The sequence below is a fragment of the Bacillus rossius genome, chromosome 5, assembly GCF_032445375.1.
Source record: "Bacillus rossius redtenbacheri isolate Brsri chromosome 5, Brsri_v3, whole genome shotgun sequence".
NCBI lineage: Eukaryota > Metazoa > Arthropoda > Insecta > Phasmatodea > Bacillidae > Bacillus > Bacillus rossius.
In genome coordinates this window covers 460,522-473,390 of record NC_086333.1, presented here as the reverse complement: position 1 = coordinate 473,390, position 12,869 = coordinate 460,522, and positions in this window count along the sequence as shown.

Below are 12,869 nucleotides of genomic sequence, written 5' to 3'. Positions count from 1 at the left end.
CGAATTGAGTTCCTGACCTGACTCGTCGTCGTCAACTGAAAAATTAGATTCCCTTCCACTCCTGTGTGTGTTTGAATAACACTTAATAATAAAACAATTTAGTGTAAACATAATATTATATTCAAGGCAAAAAACTCGAAAAAGTACTAGCTGGGGACACCCTGATTGTGTCTGAGAGTTGGCGTACTTATGTTGTTCTTCTCCTGGTCACGTTCCCTTTCCCCTCTAGCTACCGGCCAATGGCAGCGAGGGGGCGGGGCTAGCAGTGATTCTGACACACTTTTCTCTGATACGGTCTAATGACCATACGGTCAAGCGGTGTCGCCCCACTAGCGACCTTCCCCCACCCTGCTTCGGGTACTGTTGTGTATGGCCTTTTGTAACAAAAAATTAATTAACTGATAATAAATACCACATTAAAATCAGTTGCATTTTTCAGAAGAAGTAAGCGGAAATAAAAACAAACGCGTACAGTGACACTGTTTTATAGATATTATATAGAGATAAAAGCTTCCTTGAGTAGATACACAAGAATAAATGGTAAATACACCTACACTACATAATTAAATCACTACACCCGTGCGAAGCAGGGCAGGATAGCTAGTAATTCCACAAAAAACGTTTCAGTAACAGTAAGTAGTAGGTTACTGACGAACAGTAGGTAGTAGGTTACTGAGAGTAACAGTAGGTAAGAAGCAACTTCTGCTGCTGCCCTGAAGATGGAGGCTGCAACGCACTCCGAAACGTCAGAAAGAACTTCCATTGTGACGCGGCTAGAACCCAGAAGACAAGAACATTTATTAAAATGTTTCTAGTTGATTTGATTACTTAATGTATTTAAGTAAATTCTTGCTTATTGCCATAATGTTCCTGATTTGTTATGAAGTCGCTTGAAGTCTCGATTATCAGTGACTCCGACATCTTATCATGTTTATCATCGGCCAAACATTATTACATTTGCAAGAGGAATTACCTCACAAAATGTACCAGCCAATTTCAAACTTACCATACATAGTTTATCAAATACATACACAAATGCAGACTTATTAGTACCTATAAATAAACACATGATCTTTATACAAGCATTCATTTTTCAATTATTGTTTTTATACATTCTAGATAAAATGGCTTCTTACATTAAGTACTGCTTGAAATACACTCAGCCGAGTTAACACTGATATTGCAATTATCTTTTATTTAAATGTAAATACGAATAATGTTAAAGGAATATATCGCACATATCTATCGAATATTGGATTATTTCATATATACAATTTTGAGACTGAATCTATCCCCACACAGTGCTGAAATAGCAAGTTAGAACACATCAAACGTATACTTAGTGCAAAATGAAACCTTTCTTACAAGCAGAAACACTTTCCCAAAATGTACATGTTAATAATTTATGCAAAACTTGATACAACATTTTATCTTTAGTGAAATTCTATCACATGCAATGTAGTAAGCACATAACTAATAAGTTACACTATCGCACTGAAAATGTGTGTATGTAGTTAAGAACTGAACAATGCATAAAATGACATACCCAAAAACAATACAGCTATATCATGCGTTTGTACTAAAGAATCAAATGCAAACGTCTTGTAAAGTTTAGGTGAGTGTAACATGTGGTATATTTATAATGACTTACATGAGACGATTTCATTATGAATAGTGATAAATCATAATAAAAAACACAAATTTCTTCTTGTCTTCTTTGATTCGGGTTCATCATTGTTGGCAATAGCTTGTACACTTTTATTTCTTCTGGAATTTGATGGTTTCTTGACACTAAGTTTGTGTTGTCTTGCAGCAAATTCGTTCATAGCCTTCCTTTGTAATATAGTCAGGATCTCGTATGGGCAACGACCGCGGTCGTCGCGGGTCTGCAAGTTCTGGCAGCATACAGTTTAAGTAAAACTTTGTCAATTGCTGATCCATTTGATCCTTCCAGAACAGATAATCTCTGTCAATACGTGTGGTTTTAATTCCATTTGGAGTCCAGAGCCCGAAGATGCAGTAATTACGCCTTGTCACATGAAGTTGCCCTTGAACTTGGTAGAAAAAATGGTGATTCTTATTAATGTCTGTAACAGTTTTTTTTGTCTCGAGATATGTTCCAAAATGTGCATTTCCTTTTAAGAATTAACTCATCAGGACTTAGAACTTCTGGCTTTACTCCAGAAGATGGACATTTTACTTCCACGATACGATCTCTTTCAATCAGTCCATCTGGGCTGGCCCCTAGAAATTGTATTTCTTCATCAACAAACAGTCCACATGCTTTTACTTGTACATCACAAGTCTCTTCCAGCTTTTTCACTACCTCTTTTTCGTGATCTCTAACCCATATCATAGCATCTGTATCGAAATCCTCATTCAACAATGTAGCCACCAATTTTTGTCATGAAGTATGTGGTTTACGCCTACAAATAGTGCCAAAATTAGAAGCTGTCAACAATTTTCTCCTAGTTTATTTCCACAGGCCGCACTCCCTTTGTAAAAGGGTACCATTCTGCAGTTTCTAACGCTCTTCAAATGTAGAGGGTAAGGATTTAAAAAATCCTTCCTTAGCTAGGTTGTAACCTTCGTAAGTCATGTCTGGTTTTTGAGATTGGGGACTTTCAAAGGGAAACCTTGAGGATTTAGAGCTGTAGGTGGTAATCTTGCGCACATACTGGGTTATTAACATTTTGAGATTACAAGTGAATATAATGTCATATGTTGAGCGGACATAGGACTGAATTGTATATTTAGTTGTGAAGCCCTTTCATAGCAAACATTATATAAAAGCTATATTCAAGTTAAAATCTCTTAAATATGCTTTTATGGTATTAAAATGACATTAATTTGTGTAGCATAGGGTAGTAACATATTATTATTGGTGACTGTAAGATATGGATGGACGCTGTGATAGTGTGAGTATGCGGAATTCCCCCAACCTCATATAAATATTTACTACACCTTCACGGTTGTACTGAAATAAGCTAAATGAGTATAGTTTCAGGTACATTGCGTATATATTACATTGATTTATAAGTTCTTTATTTATATTTAGCTCTCCGACTATTCCACGTTTTCCTTGTTTTTCTCGATGATGGACACAATGATTCAGCCACCTTGAAATAATTTTTTCTGTGTTTTGTTTTCAGATAGAATTCCTGAATAACTTTTCATTGAAAACCAAATTTTTTAACAGCCATTTGCTCTGATTTTTGTAATGACTCCCAACATAGATATTGGTGGAAAGTGTGTCTCATATTGTACATGTACACATGAGCATGTGTGTGTTCCCTATCTCTCTCTAAAGCTATCAAGTGTACATAATGGGAGTGCGTCGTTTGCCCTACAGGCGTTTGCCCTAAACGCATTTTCAAAGCATATTCTCGCAGTCCTCATTCCAAACAGGCGTTTGCCCTAAAAGCGTTTGCCCTAAAGGCGTTTGTCCTAAAGTCGTTTGCCCTACAGGTGTTTGCCCTACAGGCGTTTGCCCTACAGGCGTTTGCCCTACAGGCGTTTGCCCTACAGGCGTTTGCCCTAAAGGCGTTTGCACAAAAAGTTTGATAATCACATTCGGACCAAGCTCCGGCATTTTCCCTAAAGGCGTTTGCCCTAAAATAAGTTTTTCGACAGTCGTTTGCCCTACAGGCGTTTGCCTTACAGGCGTTTGCCCTAAAAGTTTGCGAATTTTCAATAATCCGAAAATAAATGCTTGCCGGCGTTTGCCCTACAGTCGTTTGCCCTAAAGGCATTTGCCTTAAAGTCGTTTGCCCTACAGGAGTTTGTCGTACGAACCTTTGCGACGATAGATGTCCTTACGTTTGTCGCCCCTGTTGACAAATATTGGAACCATTCTCCAAATGAGTACAAAGTACAAAATTCAAAAATTAGATGGCGGCACATACGGTTTGCTTTCCCAAAGTTGAAGTCTAAGAATGCAGCTGGTAATCGAACCTTACAATAGATGGTGCGCCAATCTCAGTGACTGGATTGTATTTTTTAAATCATTTTTTTAACAGAGAGGTTGATGATGTAATATTTTCCCATGTGTGTGTGTGTGGGGGGGGGGGGGGGGGGGGTTGTTAACTAGCGAACGAATTAACTTAATTTAATATTGCTGCTATATATAAAAATAAGCGTTAACAAAAGGAGCTCACAAAATTGTATTACCATTGCCTTCTGGAATTTTCACTTAAAGTCATCCTAAAAACGATGACCCTAAAATAATTTAAGGCAGAGGATTATGCATATGCATTTATAAAAACATTTTTAGTGTTTAAAAGTTACTGTTAAAATAGCCTCCGAGACCTTCATGCCTATTTTCAATTTTTATATAACATGTGCCTAACTGAATCTGTCGTTTTATTAATATGTTTGTAGAATGCGGTGAAAATACTTCCATCGAGAGAGTGCATATTTTGCTAATTCGCCCAGATCATCTATAGCTTAACCCCTAATAAGTTTTATGGAAACAAGTGCAGTAGGTATAATAAAAGACTGATTTAATGTGTGACAGCCAATGAAATGTACAACTTTTCAAAATGCATTTAATCATATCATCCATATTGCCACAATATTTGAATGAATGTCATAGGTATGAGTGTAAACTAGGAACGATTTTGATATGTCGTGGAATGTACAATAATGAATTACGTAAAAGTATAATACACAAAGAAAGATCATTAAATATAACTCTGTTTCATATGCCAATGAATCAGCATATTCGCAAAAAAAAAAGTGCAATTTTAGTTAACATATTTTCAAAACAATTAAACAAACAGAATTTACTGGAAAATATGTTATTCATAACTTAGTAGGAGCAAGTGACGTCTATTCACCATCACCTATGTTTAATAAATAAATACGTTATTTGTTATTTTTGTTTTGTCTCATTGCTATGTACATGCTGTGCTGAAAGACTATTACTTCTAGATTTCAATGACAGTTTTTCTTGAGCGCGCGGTGTATGCCATGTCTACGTGTCGTCTTTGAAATCGTACAAATGACTTGTAGTTTTTATTAGTTTAGTTTCATATTTTGACATGGTTAATGAATCAAAACAAAACATCAATTTGTATACAACCTCAGTACACATAACATGGTAATTGTATGGTTTCTCAGCCGTATTTATAGTTATAGTATGCGATTACGTAATGTAAAAGGTGTTTTCGTGTATGCTACTGAAAGAATTCACTCCTTAAAATTTTATTTATGTGCTATGTGATAAATGCCCCATTGTGATACTTATGTAGGCCCTACCCAGCAGCCTAGTATCGTGAGCTGGGGCGGTTTAGCATTGAGCTTGAAACCATTGTCAACAAATCCCACTCGCAGAAAGCAGTTTTTATTTCGTTCTTATTCATGGACACTATTACTAAAATTATTTATTACCGCGAATTGTAATTTTTTTATAAGTATACATAAAGGTTTTTAATTTTTTAATAAGACATTTTTTTGTGACAGATATCTCAAAGAAAACAAATCCAGTAATTCGGTAGAATTCTATACGAGCCTCGTTGCCAAATTTAATGGACGCAAAATAATAAATTACCTACACATAGACACAGCGTAAATGTTACATGGCAGGACAAGATTCAAGAAAGGTTTAGCTTGGGAGAAGAGTCCTTTAAAAAAAATGTCAGGTAGGAGCCCTGGTTCAATACACAAGAAAGTCATTCGTAAAAAGATTCGACACTGCACAACTCGGCGTAAACTGGCTTACCAAGAAGATAGTCGGATGAAACTAAAACGGCGTGAACTCCAATCGACTAAACCAAATGTTAACTATGGATCCTCATCAGGGCAAGCTACGGATGTACAAGGGTGTGATCTTCCTGAAAATGAACTATTAAGTAAGTGTGAACATTACATCGCGTCACTGCAAGTCACTTTGGAAGAAGGAAGGAATATTGTGTAACAAACAAATATGCATACAATCCCGCAAGGAAAGTCGTTCTGTGTGCGGTGGACTAAAGTCACATTATTATTATTGAGAAATACCATTACATATCTTCATTATTTTATTTTGGGAATATAAGTGGAATCCACTATGGGAATATGGGAAATATTAAGGATAAATTCAGGGTTTTCTTTCGCTTAAAACAGAGCGAACAGCCAACTCTGGAAAGGCAGCCCATCAGGATTTTACGAACTGTATGCGTACAAGGAAAAACCTGAAAGGCGGCCTTTCCAATGGGGCGAAATTCAGGGTTTTCTTTCGCTTAAAACAGAGCGAACAGCCAACTCTGGAAAGGCAGCCCATCAGGATTTTACGAACTGTATGCGTACAAGGAAAAACCTGAAAGGCGGCCTTTCCGATGGGGCGAAATTCAGGGTTTTCTTTCGCTTAAAACAGAGCGAACAGCCAACTCTGGAAAGGCAGCCCATCAGGATTATACAAACTGTATGCGTACAAGGAAAAAACCTGAAAGGCGGCCTTTCCGATGGGGCGAAATTCAGTGCCCACAACGATCTAACGAAAACTAAAAATTTCTGAAAGGGAGCCTTTCCGATGGGGCACAATTCAGGGTTTTCTTTCGCTTAAAACAAGGCGAACAGCCAACTCTGGAAAGGCAGCCCATCAGGATTTTACGGACTGTATGCGTACAAGGAAAAAACCTGAAAGGCGGCCTTTCCGATGGGGCACAATTCAGGGTTTTCTTTCGCTTAAAGCAAAGCGAACAGCCAACTCTGGAAAGGCAGCCCATCAGGATTTTACGGACTGTATGCGTACAAGGAAAAAACCTGAAAGGCGGCCTTTCCGATGGGGCACAATTCAGGGTTTTCTTTCGCTTAAAGCAAAGCGAACAGCCAACTCTGGAAAGGCAGCCCATCAGGATTTTACGGACTGTATGCGTACAAGGAAAAAACCTGAAAGGCGGCCTTTCCGATGGGGCACAATTCAGGGTTTTCTTTCGCTTAAAGCAAAGCGAACAGCCAACTCTGGAAAGGCAGCCCATCAGGATTTTACGGACTGTATGCGTACAAGGAAAAAACCTGAAAGGCGGCCTTTCCGATGGGGCACAATTCAGGGTTTTCTTTCGCTTAAAGCAAAGCGAACAGCCAACTCTGGAAAGGCAGCCCATCAGGATTTTACGGACTGTATGCGTACAAGGAAAAAACCTGAAAGGCGGCGTTTCCGATGGGGCACAATTCAGGGTTTTCTTTCGCTTAAAGCAAAGCGAACAGCCAACTCTGGAAAGGCAGCCTATCAGGATTTAAATAATTGTGTGTGTGCTCGAAAAAATCTGAAAGGCGCCCTTTCCAATGGGGCGCAATTCAGCGTCCCCTTGAGCGTAGACAACGCAGGCGTAATAGCGATGCGTCACAAGCGGTACCGACACCGCAACAACGGACACCAACTGACGAGGCTCCGCGCTACAAACGCGTCCCCTTCGTCGTACGCAACAGCCAGGCAATCGGCAGCTTGGGCCCTGCATTCGCGCGACTCGGCGTCAAAAACCGCATGACGCTGACGAAACGACAAGAAATACGCATCACGTTCGACGGTAAATCCGATCAAGACAAGGCGACCGCGTGGTTCAAGGCCAACGAGGTGCCCTACCACACCTTCTCCCAGCCCAGCGAGCGAGGCGAGAAGGTTGTAATAAAAAACCTGAGTAAATTCACGCCGGTAGACGCGATCACCGAGGAGCTCACCGCGCTCGGCTTTAAAGTAAATTTTATTAAGCAACTTAGTCGGCGGCTCACAGACCGCAACTCAGGACAGGAGGTTTTCGAGCCAACACCGTCATTCGTGGTGTGCGTGGCACCAAGCGCGCACGACATCTACGCCGTAAAACACTTGTACTATACAAGTGGAATAAAGATCGAGCGGTACACGACTCGCGCGGAGGACGTCCCGCTTTGTAAGAGGTGTAGTTCCTTCGGACACACCACAAAGAACTGCGCGGAGGTTCCGAAATGCATTAGGTGCGCGGGTTTGCATCCCCGCAGCGAATGTCCCGTCCCAGAGGAGGCACCAAAGGTGTGCTCGAACTGCAGGGAAACAGGCCACACCGCGGCCTGGCGACAGTGCCCAGCTTTCTTGAAAATAGTTGAGTCGCGGAGACAGGCCGCCGCGGAACAGGCAGCACAGAAAGCTGCGCGCACAGCCTCGCGAGCACAGCCGGCCGCACCGACGCGGGACAGTTTCCCCCCTCCCCCCGCGCCCACCAGGGAACACGTGCCGCCGATCCATCATATTGCCATCCGGGGCAGTTAGTGTGTGCGAGACCAGAAACCGAAGTTTCTATAACTCGCTTAGTGCATTGTAAATCAGGTGCACCCCACACTTTTGTAGAATCACTTGGATCAACGGGCGGGGCGCGTGTCTTGAGGGATAAGTTTGGCACACGGGCCTGTGTGTGCGCTGGTAGGTTGTGTAATGCTAGAAAAAATTACGTGTACCTAATTCGGCGGGGGAGAGAAGCTCCCCACCAGCTAGATCGGCTAACTGGCGTGATGTAGTGTCGTGTTGGTGTGCAATAGAGGCTTGTCGGTGTGCTGTAATTTCAAGTGACCTAGTTAAATTCGGGTGTGGCGTGTAGTGTAAAGCTGTGCAAGCCGCTCCTACGAACCCCTGGGAACACAGAAACATGCTAGAGTAGTTAGCCCATTATTGCATGTAACAAGGTAGTTCAGGCCGTCACTTCACACAGGCATATCATCGTGTGGTCGTGTTGGTGATACGGTAAAAGAAATTACATAGATTAGTAAACACCTGGCCGCCTTAAGGACCGAACTATTGCGTTCCAATATAGTTCGGTCAAAGTTAGGCTAAACCAGTATTGCTGTAGCTAGCCCCCTGGCTGTTGTCTTCTAAACCTGAAAAATAGAAAGTGAAATTAATAAATGAAGGTCGTCCTATTCTATTATTGTTCGAGCAGAGAGATGCCCTCGTCCAGTATTTTTTTTTTATTTATTTAATTTTTTTTTTGTTTTTAATTTTTATATATATTTTTTATTTTATTTTATTATTTTATAATTTTTTTTATTTATTTATTTATTTTTTTTTAAATCTAGACTTAAAGCTACTGTACAAGCCCCCAGAGCCCTGCCCTGACAGACATGCATGCCTCTCGGCCCGGATCCCCAGCGAGGGCTGGGGCAGCTCCCTCTGCCAGTTCACCTGCATGATTCTGCCTTGACAAGGTGCTACGACATGTGTGTGGATTGTCGCGCGTGTTGTAGTGGTGTGGCTGTAAAATGTTACGTACCCCGGGGAAGGGAAAATTAATTAGGTGATGATGGATTTACGGAACTAGCTTTTTTAATTCAAAATCCCATGCCTTTCCGAAACGCGGCCGGCACTGGAGGTGAAGCCTGCCAGGCGGGTCTCGCCCTTCAGACATAGGGAGTCAGCCCTAACAACACAGGCAGTGAATCTCCCGGGAGCCAAAACCTACACCTGCGTGCTTCGGACCATTTTGAATTAGCTAGGAGAGAGAAAAATGCAGAGAATGTAAGAAATTTAATTTGCTATTATTAAGTGGTGAGCTATAAGTGTATTTTATTGTTATGATTCAAAATCCCCTGCCTTTCCGAAACGCGGCCGGCATTGGAGGTGAAACCTACCAGGCGGACCGCGCCCTTCAGACACAAGGAGTCAGCCCTAACATCACAGGCAGTGAACCCGAGGGGGCCGCACATACCTGCGTGCTTTGGACCATTTTGAATCGAAAGAAGTGGAGTTAATGATGCTGAAGTTATTTTGTAGCTTGTATTTATTTATTTTTATTGTTGTTATTATATATAGAAATTATAATTGTTTCACAATTCAAAATCCCATGCCTTTCCGAAACGCGGCCGGCACTGGAGGTGAAGCCTGCCAGGCGGGTCTCGCCCTTCAGGCATAGGGAGTCAGCCCTAACAACACAGGCAGTGAATCTCCCGGGAGCCAAAACCTACACCTGCGTGCTTCGGACCATTTTGAATTGTATAGGCCGTGTAAACTTTAAACTTTAAACTGTAGGCTCTGCGCGGTGTGAACACGCCCGGAGCTGGAATGCGACTGCCTTGGTGTCGGGGGAGAAAAACAGTTTTGTTTGGGGGCCCCCAGCGCCCCGACCAATCAGAGAGCTTCTAGGCCTGTGATTGGCCGGGGCCCCGAAAGCCCCCGCACGAGGTGTTCGGAGAGCTATTTTATGTAATTTAAAATTTATTGAAGACTTTTTTTAAAAACTGAATCCATGTCGCTTTCGTTTTGTAATAATTATTGTTTTAATTTAATCGAGGTTTTTTATGTTTTCGTTGCTCGGACGGGTCGTAAATCGCTATTGAATTTATCAGTGCGTTTTCGTGCTGTGGTAAATCTAGGTACATTTTATTATTATTCTTTGATATTATTTCGCGGATGTACGGAATTTTAAGTGCGTTGTGAATAGTTTCGTTACTCGTAAATCTGTTACAGTCTAAAATGGCCCTTAGGAAATTATTCTGTTTAACTTGTAGCCGATTTATATGGTGATTTGCAGCATAGCCCCAGACCTCGCAACCATATAGCAACTGCGGGCGTACAATTTGAGTGTAAAGTTGGAGTTTTTTCCTGCGTGGTAAATTAGGTGCTTTTAACATTGGGTACAGGCTTCTTAAGGATCCTGTTGCAATGTTTGTTGCTCGAGTAATGTGTTTGCTCCATAGTAATGTCCTGTCTAGCGTGAGTCCTAGATATTTTGCCTGTGAAACATTAGGAATAGGTTGGTGAAAAATTTCTAGTTCCCTGTCTGGTCTGCCTCTACGTTTTGAAATTACAAGCGTGGTTGATTTAGCTGCATTAATTTTAATTCGCCACCGAGTGTAGTATTGCTCAAGTGCAGTTAGCTGCCTTTGGACGCATACCATGGCATATCTTAGGTTACCAGATTGTTTAATTATGGCTGTATCATCCGCATACATCTGTACGTAGGCGTTTGCATGCGGTATGTCGGCTGTGTAAATATTATAGAAGAAAGGAGAGAGTGGGGAGCCTTGTGGCACTCCAGCTGTAAGTTCGCGAGTAGTCGATTTAGCCCCGTCCAGAGCAACATAAAAGTTACGACGCCATAGATAGTGGGCCACCAGGTATATATATGTGTCTGGAAAATTGAAGTTTATTAATTTTTGAATAAGACCCGGAATCCAGACTTTGTCGAATGCTTTTTCTGCGTCGAGCATTGTCATTACTGTGTAGGCTTTAGATGGGTTATTAAATCCTTTGGTAGCATCTTCAACGATTTTAATTAAGGGGTGGATTGTTGAGTGACCTTTCCTGAAACCAAACTGAATGTCTGGAATCACGTCGTGTTCCTCTGCGTGTGTTTGAAGGCGCGAGAGTAAGGCTTTTTCAAAAATTTTACTCATACTGTTTAGAAGACTTATAGGTCGCCTGTTTTCTGGGATGGCTGGGTTTTTCCCTGGTTTAGGAATTGTGATTATTTTTGCAAGTTTCCAGGAATCGGGGTAAGTTTTGTGTGTTAGTATTGCGTTGAATATCGCCAGTAAATATTCGAGTGCCTATGGAGGGAGTTTTTTAAGTGTTTCGTAGTTTATTGCGTCCGTGCCGCCTGATTTGTTGTTCGGACTGGCTTTAATTAGCTTTAAAAGTTCCCTTAACGTTATGGGTTCAGGAACAGACTGCGTGCCTGTTTGTAAAAAGTTATTTACCGCCTGTGTTGTTGTTAAAGTGAAGTTTCTGTCATTTACGTCTGTGTTCGGGGAGAATTGTTTCTCCAGTAGGTCTGCGACTGCGTTGGCCTTGTCTTCTGCGATGTATTTAGCCCCGGTGGCTGTTATAATAGCTGGGGTTGAAATAAATTTTTTGTTGCCGCGGAGCCTGCGAGATAGTTTCCACATTTCCTGCGGTTTTGTGGCTACTTCGTTTATTAAGTTTCCGAATTGATTTATTTTTTCCTGTTTTAATTTGCGCTGTACGAGATTATTCAGTCTGTTGTATTCGTTTCTGGCTTCTGTTGTGCGGAGCCTTTGTGCTCTGTTTCTGGCTTGCCGCCTAAGAGAAATGTAATAATCCAGATCGGGGTAGTGTGTTCGAGTGAACTGCCTTTTTGTTTCAAAGCGAGAGTGTTTTTTAATGGCATTTTTTACTGTGTCCGTGAAAAGTTTTACGTGTGGATTTATTTCCTCGGGTGAATTTATTTCGGGGGGCTGATTTAGGGTGTCTATAAGTTCTATCTTAAACCCGTCCCAATCTGTAATCTTTAGTTTATTATTAAAGAGTTGTATGTTGGATGTAGCATTAAAAGTTATTTGTGTTAGCACCGGTAAATGATCGGAGTTTAGTTCATCCAAGGTTTCTGTATTTATCTGAGCGTTTGGAATGTTGGTTAGGGCTATGTCTAAAATTTCTGGGGTGCCACCATTTACTGGATAGCATGTCGGGGAGTCAGGCGCAATAATGATGTAGTTTCCTGCAACCGCGTGGCCGTGTAGAATGTTCCCGTTGGCGTTTGTTTGGGTGCAGCCCCAGTCAGTGTGTTTGCTGTTTAAGTCTCCTGCTATAAAAAATTGATCTTCGACTTCCATTAATTTATTGAGGTCCTGTGGTGTGAGTGGGTCTTGTGGCGTCTTGTATACCGCGGACATGCAAACATGCGAATTATTATTACGGACGTTTATGCTGGTGGCCTCAATGTGTTGTAGTCCATTTATTGTTATCGGGTGGTGGTGAATTCCGTGTTTTATTAGTATGGCTGTACCGCCGCCGTGGAGTGCGGGGCGGTCTGTTCTGTATATTGTGTAGCCGCATATGTACGCTCGCATGTGTGGTTTTAGAAAAGTTTCAGAGATGAAAGCGACATCGATTCCGTATACAAAAAGTAACTGTTCCAGTTCATATATTTTATTTTGGAGGCCGTGTGCATTGAAAATTAGGA